This window comes from Monodelphis domestica, chromosome 4, assembly GCF_027887165.1.
Source record: "Monodelphis domestica isolate mMonDom1 chromosome 4, mMonDom1.pri, whole genome shotgun sequence".
Classification (NCBI taxonomy): Eukaryota; Metazoa; Chordata; class Mammalia; order Didelphimorphia; family Didelphidae; genus Monodelphis; species Monodelphis domestica.
The window spans coordinates 153901472-153919972 of record NC_077230.1 but is presented as its reverse complement, the minus strand read 5'-3'; positions in this window follow the sequence as shown (position 1 = coordinate 153919972).

The window sequence follows — 18501 nt, the reverse complement described above, 5'->3', positions numbered from 1 at the left end:
TCTGCCTAACTTTAAGTGTTGTGTTGGAAAGATGCTCAGACCTAGCTATAATTGGTTTGAACATGAAGACTATGCATAAAAATAATTGAACTTCATGCCTTCATCTTTCTTCAGTCATGAAGATAGTTAATATACACACATACACCTATTTGTGTACATATGTAAATCTATTTTATATGCCTTTAGGAATTGATAAACTCTTGAAATTTTTCAAATTGGATGGTCATTACCCATTTCTATTGATCTGTAAGAGGACAGATGATGCCACTAGAAAAAGCCTAAACATTCCTTGGAATTCTTTCCTGATCAAGGAACTGAGGAGAATTGGGCCATAGGCAATGTTTTCATTACTGTTTCCATTTGAGGGTAGAGTTTCAGAGGAAAAAGGCAGATTTGGAAAGTGAAGAACTGTTTAAGAGGATCTTGTCTGATAGCAGAAGTTGGAACTCTTGGACCATGATTTGAATTATAAGAATGATATACTCTTGGCCAGAAATAGAAGGTATTTAATGAGTATTGGTAAAGTATATTTGATTACATTTTTGCAAACCTGATCAAAAGGACTTTAAAATGAATAGAGGGATAAAACTTCCTACATATATCTATATGTTAAGCCAGATAATATACTAAGAAGTAAATAGGAGAATAAGAATATGAGGAGAAATGTCCAGTAACTTACAGGAAACAAAATCTAAAAAAATATTGTTTCATATCTCTATACACAAATGTACAAATTATAGGTAATGATTTGAACTATTGAACCTAGTTATTGTTCAGTCATTTTCATTTATGTCCAGCCCTCATGATCTCATTTGAGATTTTCTTGGAAGAAATTCTGGAGTGGCTTGCCTTTTCCTTCTCTAGTTCATTCTATAGATGAGGAAACTGAAGCAAACAAGGTTAAGTGACATTCCCAGGATCACAGAGCTAGTAAGTATCTGAGGTCAGATTTGAAATTAGGAATATAAGTCTTCCTGACTCTAGGCCCAGCATCTATCTACTGTGTCACCTAGCTGCCCCACTGAATCTAATTCAAGGTGGCAAATATCTATATAATCCTCAATGCCTCTAGTCTTTGTCTTCCCTCTTGTCTGTGTTCTGTTTTTATTTAGTTCCATTATCCATTCCATTATGCTCTTTCTTATCTTCTTTCTGCCTTCCTTTAGAATTAGTTTGATTTGGAACTGGTTAACTGATGGCATGTAAAGAATAGCCCAATGTCTACTTTGAGGAAGACTTCTAGTAGAGATTCCTGTGGTATATATTTGGCTCTAGGCTAGTTAGCTTTTCTCTCAGTGGCTTGAATGAAGGCATAGGTGGTATGTTTATGAAATTTGCAGATTACATAAAATTTGGAAAGGGAGGGACTCTATGGATTACTGGATTGTTGTAATAGTCAAGGGACATAGGGTGTATAAAAGACTTTGCAAATGTTAAAAGAGCACCAGATTCTGCAGCCCTTATGACCCCCTCCCCATTATACTTGCACAATCCCTAAAATGCGATTGCAGGTTCAAGGTACTCTGGTGTGTTTATATCTACTCACAAACCATAGTTGATGAGCTCCCATCAATGTGTTTACTTTTATAAATCAACCAGAGTCAAGTCACATTTAAATCAATAAATATTTATTAAATACCAACTATTTATTCTACTACCAACATATTCATATTATGAATATGAAGAAAGATAAAATACTAATAATCTAGTGAGGAGACAATATGCAAACACACAATTATTTCAAAAGAGCATAATTTAATGACAATACACATAGTAAGAAATGTAGAAATAGAACATCTCCTTTATAAAACCAGGGACATACCCAGGATTGACTACATAAGCCATCAGTGGCCAGAGTAGACATACATGAAGGGCAGAGCTGGTAAGGTAGGAACATAGTTACACAAGCAGCGAGGGCACAGGAAGAGAGGGGAACAAAAGTAGACAACGCACATGTATATAGAGAGGTAACTCATGCCTCTAATACCTAACGGTCTTTATTGTCTTCTGGTGAAGACATTGCTATACTGTATGTGATCTTGGCTACTCTCATGGTTGCTGCTGGGCATTCCTCTGCAGAGCCCAGGGTTGTGAAGTTTCTCGTTGCTTTCTATTTCTGGCTTTACCTGGAGTCCTCAACTGGAGTAGTACCTCTTCCCTATATGAAAAAAGAATGTGCTTTACTGGCACTCTTTTATTTTAGTTCCTGAGTCTTAAGCTTCAGCTATTTGAGGGAAGGAAATCCCTTTACACAATATCAGACTAGGGGAAAATCCTTAGCTCCTATAATGTGAAGGACCTTTGTGAGTTACTGGTTTTAGATGTGTGCATTTCTGTGTAGACAGGAGAGTCTTTGCCTTTAGGGGCCAAATTCTTTGTCAACTTAAAGAAATCAGTCAATCCAGTGGAACCCACATACTTTTGGCCTATCTTTGAAATTTACTTTCTCATCCTTACCAAGGGTAACAGTTGTGTCTTAAATTTCCATCAGATTTTAGAAAATTTCCCTTTAACATCCATTAATTTCTGACTGCCACTTTTCATCAATTAGACATAAATTTTAAAGTTTTCCTTTCAACACATCTCCATTTTTTTCACTCCTTTCCCACCCCCACCTCCAAGATTAACTGGGATCTTCCAAGAGAATTTAAGACAGTGGAACTAGCAAAGTGCAAAATGGGTCAACTAATGCTGATTGTTATTATTGTTAGCAGTCAGATTGGTTAGAAAGAGTTGAAGTAAAAGATTATATCTGGAGTCAGAACTCTGGGAATAAAATCCTAGCTGTGCTACTTGTTTTATATCTCTGGGCATTTCTTTTCTTATCTGAAATGTGATGAGATTGGACTAGATGATTTTTAAGGCCTGTTTCATTTCTCAGGCTTAGGATCCTAAGATTTTAATTAGGAAACTAAATTTTAATCGGATAAATGTAAAGTTCTTTACATAGGTTAAAAAATTAACCCCAAAACTGTAAGATAAGAGAGTTGTCCCTAGGCAGCAGTTTTTAAAATCTGAGGTTTTTTAGTGAATTATGGGCTTTATACGAATCACAAATGAGACAGAACCAACAAAAATACTAAAATGATTTTAGGCTGCTATAAAAGAGATATAATGGCAGCCAGTTGGAATAGTAGATAGAGTACCAGACCTGAAGTCAGGAAGATATCTTCATGAGTTCAAATCTGGCTTCTGACACTTAGCTGTGTGACTCTGAGCAAGTCACGTAACTCAGTTTGCCTTAATTTCCTTACCTATAAAATAAGCTAGAGAAGGAAAAGGCAAATCATTCTAGGATCTTTGCCAAGAAAACTCCAAACGGAGTCACAACATGTAAGATATGACTAAAATGAATGAAAACAAGAGAGGCATAATATCCAGAATACTGGGGGCAACATTCCAGCCCTACTCTGTTCTTGCTAGTGTTTTAAGAATCTCTTAGACAAACTGGAGTACGTGGGAATGGAGAAAGGGGATTGTGGTAGGAATGTAGCAATTATGGAAAGACAGCTAGAGAGAATGCCTTGATTCTTTTTTGAAGGAAATGGGAATATTTAACTTAGAGAAGAGAGATTGGGAATGGACATACATATGTATGAGAACACTGAGGAAGTTCTTTGAAAAGATGAAAGGAGATTTTTAAATATACATATGTGGACATATAGCTCACTTAAGTTCTGAGGAATCTTATTCTAACTCCTTTTTTCACAGATGAGTTTTGAGTCCCAGAATTTGCTTATAGTATCTCCCCAAGGTCTTAGAGGTACCCCAGAGGAGATGAGGTTGCTCCTAATGCATCACATCATGGCCCCACTAGTAAAACTCCCAGTCTTCTCCAAGATTACTGGTTATGAATCATTTAAACATTCTTAAATAGCTTTTAGAAAGGGTTATTTACTAAGGGAGTGCAGTAAGAACAGTTTGTACAAACACTTGTGACGAACTTCCACAACTATATATATATTCTCCCAGGAGAAAGCAGGTTCAAACTTAGAGAATATATGTGTTAAAAGGGTAATTCACAGCTACCTGTTACTATAAGAAGTTGCCCTTAGGCATAATGCAATTTTATTCCTGGGCTCTTTTGTAGAACTGTGAATCTATGCCCTTTCTGTCTCTGGGACTTAGTGCAGACACTGCTATCATCTGATCCAAGAATATCACTGATGGGAAGAGGAGGAAAGTTCAACATCTTCCCTTTGAGACTTGCAAAGTCCTCCTCTAGCCATAGGGATCTGGGAAAAGACCTAGGCAAAGCCAAAGCTGAAGGTTCTTCTTTCCTCCTGGACAGCTCCTCATTAGGGGGTATACTATAAAGTCACACTGCTTCCAATTTCTGGAATTCAATCCATTCTCAATTTGCTTGATAATTTATAGATTTTTAAAGGCAAGAACATATTTCCTCTGTTTGACTTTTTTCATTTTTAAAGTCTTACCTTCTGTTCTAGGCAGAGGAGGCGGCAAGTGGGATTAAGTGACTTGCTCAGGGTCACAAAAGTAGGATTTGTCTGAGACCAAATTTGAAGGGAGGTCCTCCTGACTCCAAGCTCTAACCTTCTACTACCTAGTTACCCTTTTTTCCCTCTGCTTTTTCAAACTTCATTACATAACTACAGTTCAAAGACAGTTTAGCACTAAAACTTGTGAGTAATTGAGACATACTCTTACCTAGTTATGGCATCAAATCTAAAATGAGGGGGCAGCTGGGTAGCTCAGTGGATTGAGAGCCAGACCTATACATGGGAGGTCCTAGGTTCAAATCTGGCCTCAGACACTTCCCAGCTGTGTGACTCTGGGCAAGTTACTTAACCTCCATTGTCTAGCCCTTACCATTATTCTGCCTTGGGACCAATACACAGTATTGATTCCAAGATGGAAGGTAAGGGTTTATATAAAAAAAAATTAAATGATTTACTATAAATATGTAGTAAATTTTATAATAAATTGCTTATCCAAGAAAAACAAATTCTTACATTAGCTATGTCAAAAATGTGTCTCATTCCTTCCCCCCTCTTCTCTCCTATCCCTCCTCCCTAGTCAAGAAGTCAAGGAATATAAGTTGTACATATATTATCATATAAAACATATTTCCTTGTTCATTAGGTTGTGAAACAAGATGCATATCACACTTGAGAAAAATTTATGAAGGAAATAAAATGAAGAATATGTTATGTTTCACTTATTTCTTTTATGGTAGTGGATATACTTTTTTTTTTTGTCATGAGTCCCTTGGAGTTCTTTCTTTTTTCATTCTTTAAAGACCAGTACCTGGTTTGGCTCATTTTACATCAGAGTTGCTTGGCAAATGTTTAATGTTTTATTGGAATGGACTTCCTTTTCCTCTCCACCTTTCAAAATCTTTTACAGCTCAATTCAGAGGTCACTTGTCCTGGGAGACTTTCCCAAACCATCCCAGTGATTAGTGTTTTTTATTTCCTCAAAATACTTTCTAATTAAGGTAATATTTGTATTTCTTAGTACAGATCTTACATTTTCAGTAGAATATAAGTTCTTGGAGGCTGGTATTATTGCATGTTTGCATTTGTATCCTTAGTATCTTGGGTAGTACTTTGCACATAATAAATACTAAATGATTTTTAAATTGAATTGGATGTTTGCATTTGCCTAATTAAAATGATACTTAGTCTCCTTACTTAACTGAACTTAGAGATAGTAGCCAATATTATCTAATAAAGAGAACATATATTTGCACATAAATATAAATATATATGTCTGTATATATATATATGTATATATATATATACACACACACACACATACGTACACACACAGGCAGTGTGGGCAAATTGAAGAGGATCAGTCCTGGATTCAGGAAGACTTGTATTCAAGTCCTGTGTCTGACACATAATAACTGTAAGACTTTTGATAAGACTTAGACCTCCTAAGACTATAAATTATATAAGTTGCTAATCTTTATTGACAGAAGAAATTTTCATATCTTGAGTTTTTTATTGCTAAAATCATAGATCTAAGCAAAGTAAATGCATCTGTAGGACATTCCTACTGTTTAGAAGTTGTAGGCAGTTTTTTTTCTTTTACTTCCTTCATTATGATGTTAAGGTTTTCTGTCCTGTCAAGTTCTTCCGGGAGACTTATGTGATCCTTAGGTTGTCACTGTGCATCCTGTGTTGGAATTCAGAAATGTTTTGCTGGAATAAGGGATTTTGACATTTTTTTCTTTTGGATTCTGGATGATTTTTGAATTCATGGAGACAGATGAAGTTGCTTTATCTTTGGCATATAACTTCTGCTTTGGAAAGGTTTGAAAGGCATAGCGATTAGAAAAAAATGTCTAGTCTTTAGCTTTATTGTTCTTACTGTTAACTATTTGTTAATCTCATTTCATTCTATTTTTCTATTTCCAAAAGCACTAGCCTTGACTGAATTGGTTCTTCTCTACAATAGTGGATTTTTTGCTGTTCTTACTAAGTATCCAGTATATCTTTTTTAGTTAAACATTTTTTATGTCTTATGTACAACTTTAAAATTCCTTATTTTTTATGTGTTATAGCTGCTTCTGCCTACTGTGGATCTCCCTATTATCTTTTGGATAATCTTTAAGAAAATCAGGCATATTTAATGCATTATATAATATCTCTCTATTTTATTATTGCTTTTTATAGATTTTGTGATTTGAACCTAATGGGTATAAGAAACTTGTTGGATACTTTCTCTGCCAATGCATTCTTCTTTAAACATGTATCCCTGCCACATTATGACTTTCCTTATCTTAGTTTCAATATACTGTGGGTCAGCATAAGAAATTAAATTAAAGAATTTTGTGGAAGATGCAGATGACATGCAGAGGGCAGCAGATGACACCAAAAAAATTTAGAAATTCAGAAATGCATAAAATATATGTATAGTATTGTATAATATCCCCATATTTTATTTTTTAATATCCCAAATACACATAATTTATTTTTTAAATCTAAAATAAGTATAAAGTTTGTGAAAAGAACATGAAAGCCAAAACCACTTACATAGATTTTCCAGAACAAGGGTACACTGAGTCCCTAACACCCACCCATGTGGAAGGGATACCTGTAATTTTGAGAGAGTTGCTTGGAGGCACTGAGAAGTCTGAAGACTCAACAAGGAGATTACAATCCTTGAATCCAGGTTTTCCTGCTTCTAAGGCCATTTCTCTACCTGTTATATCATGTTGCCCCTCACAATTTTTAAGATGTATATATACATCTATGTAGATGTAAATATAAAGCATATGTAAATTTGAAATCTCTAGAAACATCATATGGAAATAAAACTTCAGAAGTCAAATTGATAGAATTTGTAGTTGAAGTAGTGAGAGTGACAGACTTTGAAAAGAAAAAAAATGAAGAAAAATAAGAGAAATAAGGACAAAACTGAATCACCACAACCCAGACTTAGAATGTGAAAAGCTGAGGCAAGTATGTCTAGAGATGAAGGAGAAACAAAACTTTAGGCAATTTTAAGTTCCCAGTAGGTAAGGAATGCTAGGGTATTTTATTTTTCATAATAAGAATTCACATTTATATGGCACTTTAGAATTTATAAAGCATTTATTATGTATTATACCTTTATTTTACAGTGGAAGGGAACTGACTTAATGACTACCAAGGTTACATAACTAGTAATTGTCTAGGAAGTATTTGAACTCATATCTTCCTGTCTTTGAGTCCATTCTTCCATCTACTATGCTACCTAGTTGCTTTAGCAAGTGACTGAAAAGTCTGGTTGTTTTGTTTGTAAAAGTACTTCTAAACCCAGATTATAACTTCAGACAGGTAAAATACACAATTTTCTACCTCTAACTGCTTTGCCCTGGATAGTCTCATTGTGGTGACTCTCAGTGACTCCACAAATAGAGTAGAGGAGAAAGGGGGCTGGTGGTGGGAAGAGCAGGGAAAAAAGGGAATTGGTAGAGGTTTTTTTTTTTTTAAACATTTATAGGTTTTAAGAAGGTTCTGTGGGCAAAGTGACAAATGTTGGAGGGAATTGATAAAACAGACACTAATATATTGTTAGAGGAGCTGTGAACTGATCCAAACATTTTGGAGAACAATTTGTAATCATACCCAGAGTTACAAAACTGTATACTCTTAGACCTAGCAATACTATTGCTGGGTCTGTTTCCCAAGGAGATCAGGGAAAGAGGAAAAACACCCTTATGTTCCAAAATCTTTGTAGCAGCTCTTTTGTGGTGGCAAAGAATTGGAAACTGAGGGGATGCCTACCAATTGGGGAATGGCTAAATAAATTGTGCCATATGATTGGGATGCAATACTACTGTACCATAAGAAATGATGAACAGACTGATTTAAAAAAACAAACAAACCTAGAAAGAACTGTATGAGATAATAGGCAGTGAAATGAGTAGAACAAGGAGAACACTATACACAGCCACAGAAATAATAATGGAACAATAAACTGAGAATGTTACCCGCAGAAACATAAAACATGAAGACCTTCTTTAAATGAACATATTGGCTTCCCTGATTGTATTCGATGTGATAAGGGGAGGGAAGGGATTGAGATATTTGTGGAATGAAAGTATCATGTGGATATGAAGAAAATTAGTTAAATATTATAATAGATGATATTAGAGGGTATATTTTGATGAATAGTAGATAACTATTGGATCAGGTAGTTATCTTCCTTTTACCTACCCTCCTCCCTATATATCTACCCCCCTCTTCCAATCTCCCTTCCTCTCTTTTTCTTCCCTTCAGTTTCCTCTTCCCCCTTCTTCTTCAGCCTCCTTCTAAGTCACTCAGGATGAGCTATGATGTTTCAGAGGAAATATTCTTTTCTCTTCTTTATCTCAAGTAAGGGTTTATTGGGGAAGACAGGAAAGATGGAGGATAAGGTAAGAGGGGTGGGATTCCCCTATTATATACAATGAGTGTTAGGTTGGAGGATATTGAGAGAAATGGCAATTCAGTCACTAGCATGAAATAGTCAGTCAGAGAGAGAGAGAGAGATATATGGACTATTGTCCTTCTTCTGCCTTCAAATCAGCCAGGTCACCTCCAACTTGATTATCCCAAGTTCCAGAGATAAACCCAACTTCTTCCTTCAAGGTCACCACCACCAGCCCTCCAAAACCTCCAAATAGTCACCATTGGCTTGGCTCCAAACTACTTTTCCTGGTAACATTCCAAATGGAATTTTCCTTTGATTGACAGCTGATCCATTTCCAGTTTCTGTCCTTTGCATGCATTTTCTTATAATTTCTCTCTTCTCCACAATATATAGGAGATTTGTGATTTGTGTGTCTAATATCTTTTTTCTTTATATAGGAAAAAGCTTGTTTTGTTTAGATTCATAAACACTTGGAATAATAAAATAATAATAATAATAATAGAAGGCCCTTTTGCAGTGTAAATTTTTTTAATTCATAAAAATCTTCCAGTTCAAAATTTGCCAGATCAATCTCCAGGCCCCACTGGGAAACACTGACTGTCCAGAACTCACTGGCCATTTGTATTCCATGTAGACATAATCATTAGCTGCCTGGGTTTGGCTTACTTCTGCTCCTGAGAGGAGGATAAGAGAAGCAATGAATTTCAAGATGAACAAAAGAAGAGTAATTCTTCTCTGGAATAGATACTTAATGTCAAAGGATGACTAGAAATTTCTATCAGGCTGCTTTAGAAATAAACACAGTGAATGAATAAATCAGCTCAGTAGCAATTTTGAATGTGTCCAATGTGAGGAAGTTTTTACTTTACTTGACAAGAAAATAAAGACAGTGAACAGACTTTTAAATGTACTGCTGATGTAGACTAACATGCATTTTGGCAGGTGCAGGGTGCTGAAATATACATGATAATGGTTTAAATGTAAATAGGGTTAATGAATTTTAATATTCCTCTAAATCATGCATTCATATTTTCATTTGCATAGTGACTTATTTCTCAAGCTCCTTTGTAAATATTTTAATGAAATAAACATAAGAGGCAAGCACAAAGGAGCACGTGGAATTAACTCAGCAGATAGCACTATGTAAAGGTAAATTGGAGTCATATCACAGGATCACAGACATCAGGGATGGAAGAATCGAATAAATAAACCAGCTGATCCCCTCTGGTGCTGGGGGGAAGGAGGGGGGATGGGAAGCAGTGGAGAAGGGCTGTTTTCTGTCTGAGAGGTTTTACAGGAGTAGGTTGGTTGAACCTTCCATGCCTCAAGTGACAGGCTTTCTGAACTCCCTGTCAATGGAATATTTTTTTTCCACACTTATGTTTGAAGAGTCTGTAGTGCCACAAACTTGATTTAAGACTGATAAAGGTGATTTCAGGTATCTGCCCAAGCCACCGCAGGCATAAATGCTATCAGCTGGGAAGGCTGGCATCACACTGTTTACAGCCAAAATTGTAGGGGGAAACAATTCAGCAAAGGATAAAACTGTCTTTCCAGAGAAGTGAATAGAAATGAGTTTTCTTCTTTTTTTTAATTTATGGGATTTAAAAAAAGGGAGAGAGAAACTTTTTTTTTTTCTGATTCCTGTCTTGGCAAAGGCAAGCTGTGCTTGGTTTTAATGCTTGGTTGTTTAAACCTTTGAGCTGGTGGATGTTGGCTTCTCCTTTACATTCCCAATTGAACAATGAAGATAGCCGAGAAACATGGCGATTCTTTTATTTACCATGTATTCATTGAATGCCTATAAAGTGACTCTCTATGTGCTAGTAATTGAAATAAATTCAATAAATCAATTAATCAACAAATACTTCTTAAGATCTGCTGGATTGCAGAGCCATGAAACTTGTTTCATGAGCCCTGGCTGGGCTCTATAGAAAGGGGAGAAAGGGAGACATTATAGTTCAGGGGCTTCTCAGATATGACAATTCTCCTGTTTACACAATAGCTGGGCTTATGGGTGCAGGAAGCTATTAATCTAAATCTAATCCAGAAATTCTTAATCTGTGGTCTATAACCTTTAACTTTTTTTGATAACTATTTCAATATGATTGGTTTCCTTTGCAGTCCTGGGTATTTTCTTTTATGCATTTGAAAACATCATTCTGAGAAGAGGTTCATGGACTTCATCCTACTGTTCATAAAAGTTGATGATTTCACCCAAAAGTTAAGAACCCCTGGTCTAAATGATTAGGGTCTACACCTTGGTCTAGGGTATCTTGATTCTCTTTTGAGTAGCTCAGATAGCTTACTAACCAGTGATGTAGCTGCCTACCTATGGTTTTCTTTTTTTAATTTTTTATCATTCAATAACCACAATAAAAAAGCTTTTTCTGCCCCTTTATATGAATTCATTCAAAAAGTATTTATTACCTGCTTATTCTGTGCCAGGAATTGTGCTGGATGTTGAGGATAGGAAGGCAATAATAAAAAAAGTATTGCCCTCTAAGAAGCTTATATTCTTTTAGAAGGAAATAGTAATTATACAAATGAGTGAATATATTTCATAGGGGGTAAATATAAAGTGATTTTGGAAGAATGTGGGAGAGCAGTAGCAACTGAAGGCATCAAGCCATATAGTAGGTGGCTTGAGAAGCACTGAAGAAAGCTAAGGATTCAATGTACTCAAGGAGAGAGTATATTTCAGGTATGGGGGATAGGCTGCTGCTTTTGAACTCTGGTGGTTTCTTTTGGAAATTGCTTTAACTATTCTTCCTTCTATAATAACGTGTTTTAAAAAATGAAGTACAACTTTGAACCTGGAGACCATGGCTTAGAAGTCTGAAAACCTGCGTTCAAATTCTAGGTCTACTGCTTATTGTCTATGTGTCCATGGATAAGTCATCTAGCATTTCTGAGCTTCCATTTCTTCATTTGTAAAATGGAAGGGTTGGATTAGATGTCCTCAGAGGTTTTCTCCCTCTCTAAGATAGTTATTCTTCTTATTCACTCTAATTACCCTGACTTTATAGCTAAGACAGTTTCATTTTCCAGGCAGCAACTACCAAAGAAAACACAAAGTAAATGGAGAAGCACCATCTTTGTTTTGCTTTGCTGTTGGATGTTGTGCAGTTTTATTTAAGACTTGACATCTAAATATATTGAGTCAATGTGGCTTATCACTGTCACTTTGTTTGATGTGATATCTTATTATCTGGGAGCTAGACTGCTCAGAAATTTAGGAGAGGCTTATGACAATGGTATTTCTCCAAGGTGTAAGGAGTGGTGTGACTTGGTGGTTTGATTTGATACTTTCTACCATGGTTTGAAAAATGTCCTTGCAGTCAAAGAGATGCTGGTCAGTAGAGGGAGCTAGAACCAGCAAACTGGAAGTCTAGGAACACAAACAGAAATGAATTTAAGAGAGTTCAGGAAAGATCCAGGCCTAAAGGAAGGTCAGAAAGAGTTCAGTTAGGATTTTCTGAAGTGGGGAAAAAGTTGGGAGAAAGAAAAGAAAAAGAGATCAGGAGATTACCTAAGTAAAAATAGGAAAGGACTTAGAAAAACAGGGAAGAATTAAAAGATTTGATTACCAGCTGTCATTACTTCAAACGACAAGGCAAGTTAATTGCCCGTGTAATCCTAGCATACATCTTTCAACCTGCTATACTTCACTCATGAGAATCATAAATAAATCCCAGACACAACTTTTGCTAGTCTCCTGAAGAAGTGGACTTGAGCCATAGTTCTGGCGTAGGAGAAGTGTAAATGGCTTTAACTATTTCCATGTACTATACATATAGGTATTTTTACCATATTTTCAAAACCCCTAGATAAGGTCTGATAAAGGATATTCATTTTTCAGAGTACTGATGTAAGCATAACTTTATTTTATTGAAATGAGAAAATCTAGGGTACTTGAAAACTGTACTTACACGAAAAAGTATGTATTTTAGGTAAAATTGCAGAATCCTAGAATATCATAGAAGGAAGGGACTTTAGAGGCTATTTAGTCCAGTCTTTTCATTTTCTATAGCTCCTTGAGGTGGGGGAGCTTGTCTTATCTGTGTTTGTAGCTTCTCCAGTACTTGTGAAGAGTAGGGACTTATTAAAAGTTAATTGAATTAAATTGCATGAGAATACAATAATGTCAGTCAACAAGTTTTGACAATAGATACAAAGAAAGACAAAAAACCAGTTCCTCCCTTCAAAGAGTATACAATGTATTGAGAGAGAACACAGACAAATAACTAAGTATATTCAATATATTTATAAACTAGATAGAGGTAGTTTGAAAGAGGTAGATATCAGTAGCTAGATTGACTGAGAAAGGTCTGCGAAAAGGTTTAGCTGAATCTTGAAGGAAGCCAGGCAAACTAAAAGGTGAAAATGATGGGGAAGACCATTCCATATTTAGGGTTCCATTGCTAGGTTATCTGGGGAGTGTAGGGAAGACTGGCACCTCTGGTATGAGAGCTTGCCAAGCCTTAAGGACTGCTCATCCTTGTTTGGTTTCTTCCTGTCATCCAACTCTTACCTTTGGCTTCAAGAAGCTGTAGCTTGTGCACCAGTCATACACCATCTTGGCAGATGGGTTAAACCAAATTGAAGGTATCTGACAAATCTTAAATCCATTGGTAAGTGGGGCAGGTCTACCCTAAACATGTGAAGATTTCTACTGCAGAATAGGAGGATTATTTGTTCCAATGGCCATGAAGGCAGCTGAAGCAGGTGCTATGAAACCTTCAGAGCTTAGTCAGACATTGAAGACACCACGGTCATCATAGACATCATAGGCCATTGCCAGTCATCTTGACCTTTGTCTTGCCACTAGACTTTGTAAAAATGGAGATTTGAACCCCGGACTTCAATTCCCAGGAGTCCTTGATAGCTCCCAGAGTTCCCCATACTCTCAGGTAAGGTCATCACCTGGGCCACGAGGAGAGAGGGGTTTTTAAAATGCACTCTGCCTTCTTCTCACTCTCTTCCTACTTCTGCTTCCAAGCAGACATGTATCTCATGATGTAAGTGAAATTGAATGGGCCTTTTGGCCCTCCTAGGCACATGCTTTCATACTTGTACTTTCTTAAATTCTTAAGCTTTAATAAACCTCTAAAAATATAATGCTTCTAGCAGAGAAACTAATTTTTAACTGCTACAACTTCTATGACTCTAGAAGAAAGAATAAGGATACTGATTTTGTGGAACTCTGCCTCACTTAAATCTAATTCATGAGCAAGTCAAGGCATCATCCAAGATGTCATTGGCACAAAGACAGGAGATAGATTGGGTTGACCCAGGAACTGTAAGGAAGTCACTTCTTAGATCACAAATGTCTTGGAGTAAAATGCAAGAATAAATGAAAAGTAGAAAGGAGACAGATTACATATGAAGAGTTTTGAATGCCAAACAGAAGAATTTATATTTTATTCTGGGGGTGATAGGGTACCAGGAGAGCTCATCAATCAGGGGGGTAGGAGGTGGGCATTATGTGTGTGACATGGGTAGACCTACACTTTAGGAAAATCACATGGGAAGCTGAGTGAAGGATGGGTTAAAGTAGAGACAGAGTTGAGGTTGAAATACCAATTAGGAGGCTATTATATTACTTTAGGTGAGAGGTGATGAGGGCTTCAATTAAGGTTGTGATGGAACGAATGGAGAGAAATGGAGGAAAAATATAGATTAATATTTGTTGTAATGTTGTAAATACTGTTGTAAGGGTAGAAATTACAAGATTTGGCAATAGATTGGATATTTGGGGTGAGTGAAGAGTCAAAGGTAAGACCCAGGTTTAAAGCCTGGATGAGAAGAAGGTTCATACTCAAAGAGGAACAAAATGACACCACTAAGCTATCTTCTGACTTGTGCATAAATTGGATTTAAGTAAAATATTGTTGCACAAAGTCAGTAGCCTCACTCTCTTCCAGATTCATGGAAGTCTAGTGGCAAGAGAAAAGTCAGATCATTGATGATGGCCCAGGATGCATGTTGATGACTTCTTCAAAAGCTAGCCAAGCTCTAAGGACTCCCTTGTGCCTTTTCTGCCATTTCCATGGCCATTGAAAATAGTTCTTATCTGCCCATTCTATCAAAGGATGTCTTCCTATACCTGGGGTATGAGTTTAAGGCACACCAGTTATCCTCAACCTGGCTTAGCCCATTTGCTGGGACAGTTTAACAGGGTGTGGACTTGAGAGTAAAGGAAGTAGGGAAGTTCAGAAGGGCAGTCAGTACCTGCCAATGTTTCATAGGCCAGTTGTCAGGTGAGCATCATATCCATCCTCAGGGGCTGCTTGATACATCTGAGTTATCCTTCTATTATGTATTATTTACTTTATGTTTTTCAGTCTCAGAGCTGAGTTCACATTTTTTCTTAGATCATTATTTGGTTTTAAATTTCATATTATGACCTTGAAACAACCAATTTCCCACTAGGGTCAAAGGCTGGATTTGCAAATTCAGATGGGTAGAATATTTCCTCATGTTTCTCTAAAGTCTTAAACTAGACTCCTAAGGCATGTTCTACTATGCCAGTTCAGTGACAATGTGTATTTAAAAAATAGAGAGTGAAAGCCTATTGATGTGCCACGGGCGGGTCCAGCCTCACTCTTGACTCCAGGGTTCCCAACAGGTGGCGAACGATCAGTCAAAATAAATAACAAATGGAAGACAGCTTAATCATTAGGGCCATGGGACTGCTTTGCATCTGACAGCTGCGCTGCCATTCCCAGGCTTGGTTTTTATTTTTATACCCATTTTCTTGGCATGCAGATTACACACATGTTCAAAGAGAGATAATTGGAAAAGTGATACATTAACTTTTTTTTAAAACAATTTTTTATTTGATCATTTCCAAATATTATTCATTGGAGACAAAGATCATTTTCTTTTAATCTTTTAATCTTAATTTAATTCTTTTGATCATTTTAATCAAATCACTTGATTAATATTCTATATTCTTATATTGTGATAATAGCATACAAGATAAATGATTTCGTCACAAGTGACTTAATTTTCTCATTACCCTGTGAGAAGTTTTGAGCTTACAAACAATCAAGGAAAGTTACTTATTACTTTTAATAAAATGGAATAATTAATCAACAGTTCTTAAAAGACAATTCAACAATCATATCACAATTCAAATTTAGACTGGTCATTTCTCAGGGTTTTTACTAGGGAGTTCCTGAGTTACTGATTTGTGTGATTGAGTCACTGAGGCATACTGAAGCTTGATGCAGTTGTACTTATTTCTTGGGCCTATATGATTGATTTGTGTGCTGACTTCATGAGAATAAGTTTCTATGAGAGGGGACATTTTTGGGCTTGGCCTGTAGCTGTGGTTTTGCTGGGAATTATGTACCTAAGTAAAAGTTAACCCATGATAGTCTTTTTGGGATTGGGTTTAAGGGTCTGATCTTTTGGTGTTTTTTTTAGGGAATTAGAGTACATGTGTTTTGCTCTTGCATTATTTCTTTTGAGACTAGGGGGAATAATAATCATGTCAATTCATAGGTAAGGGGCATTGATGAAAGAGGTCATGTAAAGGGGGATTGGGTGGGCAATCACATCTCTCCAAGGACCACTCTGTGGTCTCCCCAGCTACCAGGCATGACTCTGTCAAGGCGTTGTGGTCTGATGACTCTCAGCATTGATGGGTTCTAATTGTGAATAGAGAGATATGTCAATAATGTCATTGGAAATCTTAATGTAGGGACTGGGTGACCATCTATCTGAGGTGATGTATTAGAAGGGATATCAGTTTAGATCTGAAAAAGATTATATATATATGTGTGTGTGTGTGTGTGTGTGTGTGTGTGTGTGTATGCAGAAGATCCTTTTTAACTCAGATTTTGTGAGTCATTGATTCTGGAGACTTAGAATTATTGTGACAAAAGGAGGTAGTATTGTATAATGGTTAGAATGCTGGACTGGGAGGAAGAATTGGATTTAAAATCTCAATCTGACATTTACTAGTTGTGTGTCAGTGGGTAAGACACTGAACCTCTAATGTTTCCTCTTTACCTGTGCTTATTCCTTCAATTTTTTTGTTTATATCTTGTTCCCATAGCTAATTTCTCTAGCATAATATTAGTAATTAAATGCATTCTTGCTTTGTTACTGAGTATTAGAAAATATTGAAAGTATTAGAAAAATCCTTTGCCTTTATCTATTATCTATTATCTATTATATATCTTTGCTCTTTGCTCATGGCATTAGATCAATAAGGAAAGGTCCTTTAATTCCTATACTTTTTAGTGTTAAAAAAATAGGAATGGCTATTGAGTTAAAAAAAAAACAAACCAAAAGCACCACAACAAAGCAAAACACAACACATGTTTTCCAGCATTGGTTGGTATAATCATGTAGTCTTCATTTTTTGATATTAATATGGACAATCATATTTATAATTGCCCTTATGTTGAATCAACTTTATTTTTTCTGGTATAAATCCAACCTCATCATAGTATATAATTTTATAAACAGGATATTGTGGGTTCTTTGATAATATTTTATTTAATAAATAAATGTATTGGTATTCATTTAGGGACATAATTTTCTTTCTTTTTATTGTCTCTCAAAGGGACCTTCCCCCCCTTTTTTATTTTGTCTTTTTATCTCAGTGCTTTTTTTATATATACAATAGGTATTTAATAAATGTATTGGAAATAATAGTTGGGTTGTGATTTGTTTTGGTAGAGAGAATTCCCACACTAGGAGTTCTTTGTGTTGGCAAAATCCTTTAGTTTTTGCATATCTCCAATGGGGCAATCTAGTAAAGGACACAAGCATTTTCAAAGATTGTAAAGACAGTAAAATGAGTTTAGTGAAAAATGAGTTTAGTGAAGCACTAAAGGGTAAAATCTGTGCTCTTAGAATATCTGTATCCAACATACAACACATCATGTTAATCTTGGATTGGTCTCAAAGGTCACCTATAAACCCACAGATAAATTAATGACTCAAAGAAGACATCATTATAATCATAGGAGTTTGCCAAAAGACAAGAATAATACTATAGATCTATTTAAAAAAATCAAAACCAGACCCCATCTTCTCAGAGTCTATTTACAGTGCTGATGTATGTGAGTTTTTTTCTCCCATAAATTTGCTTATCCTATTCCAGAGGTTCTTGTATTCATACTCAGTAGCCAGGACATAAAAATTGTGAAATGAATAGTATTGTTGTCAACCAATCAATTTAATCACATTCTGGATGAAGAGCCCCATTTAAAGACCTCAGGCCTTGTAGTAGCAAAGTTGAGGAATTCCATAAGCCCTCCTCGTTCCACTCTGATGGGCTGAATACCTTCCAAGGCACTGAATTGGTCTTAGTGCAATCCTAAACATAAAACTTCAGTGGTAGAAGGGATTAAACAGTGACACTACAAAGTGTTGACTCAGTTTATCTAGGAACAAATCCACACTGACACTAACATTTTCTTCCTAAACATCAATGTAGAAAATCCCGATTGTGAAATCCTATCTTTAGTGCCTTGACTTTGCTGGATAACAATTCATCATAAACAAAGGTTGAGGGCAGCCCAGTTCTAGGCTATCTTGATCCTGAATTGACTAGATATATAGGTCAGCCAAGAGTTAGCAGACTGGTGTTCAGATATGTGTGCAGAGTAT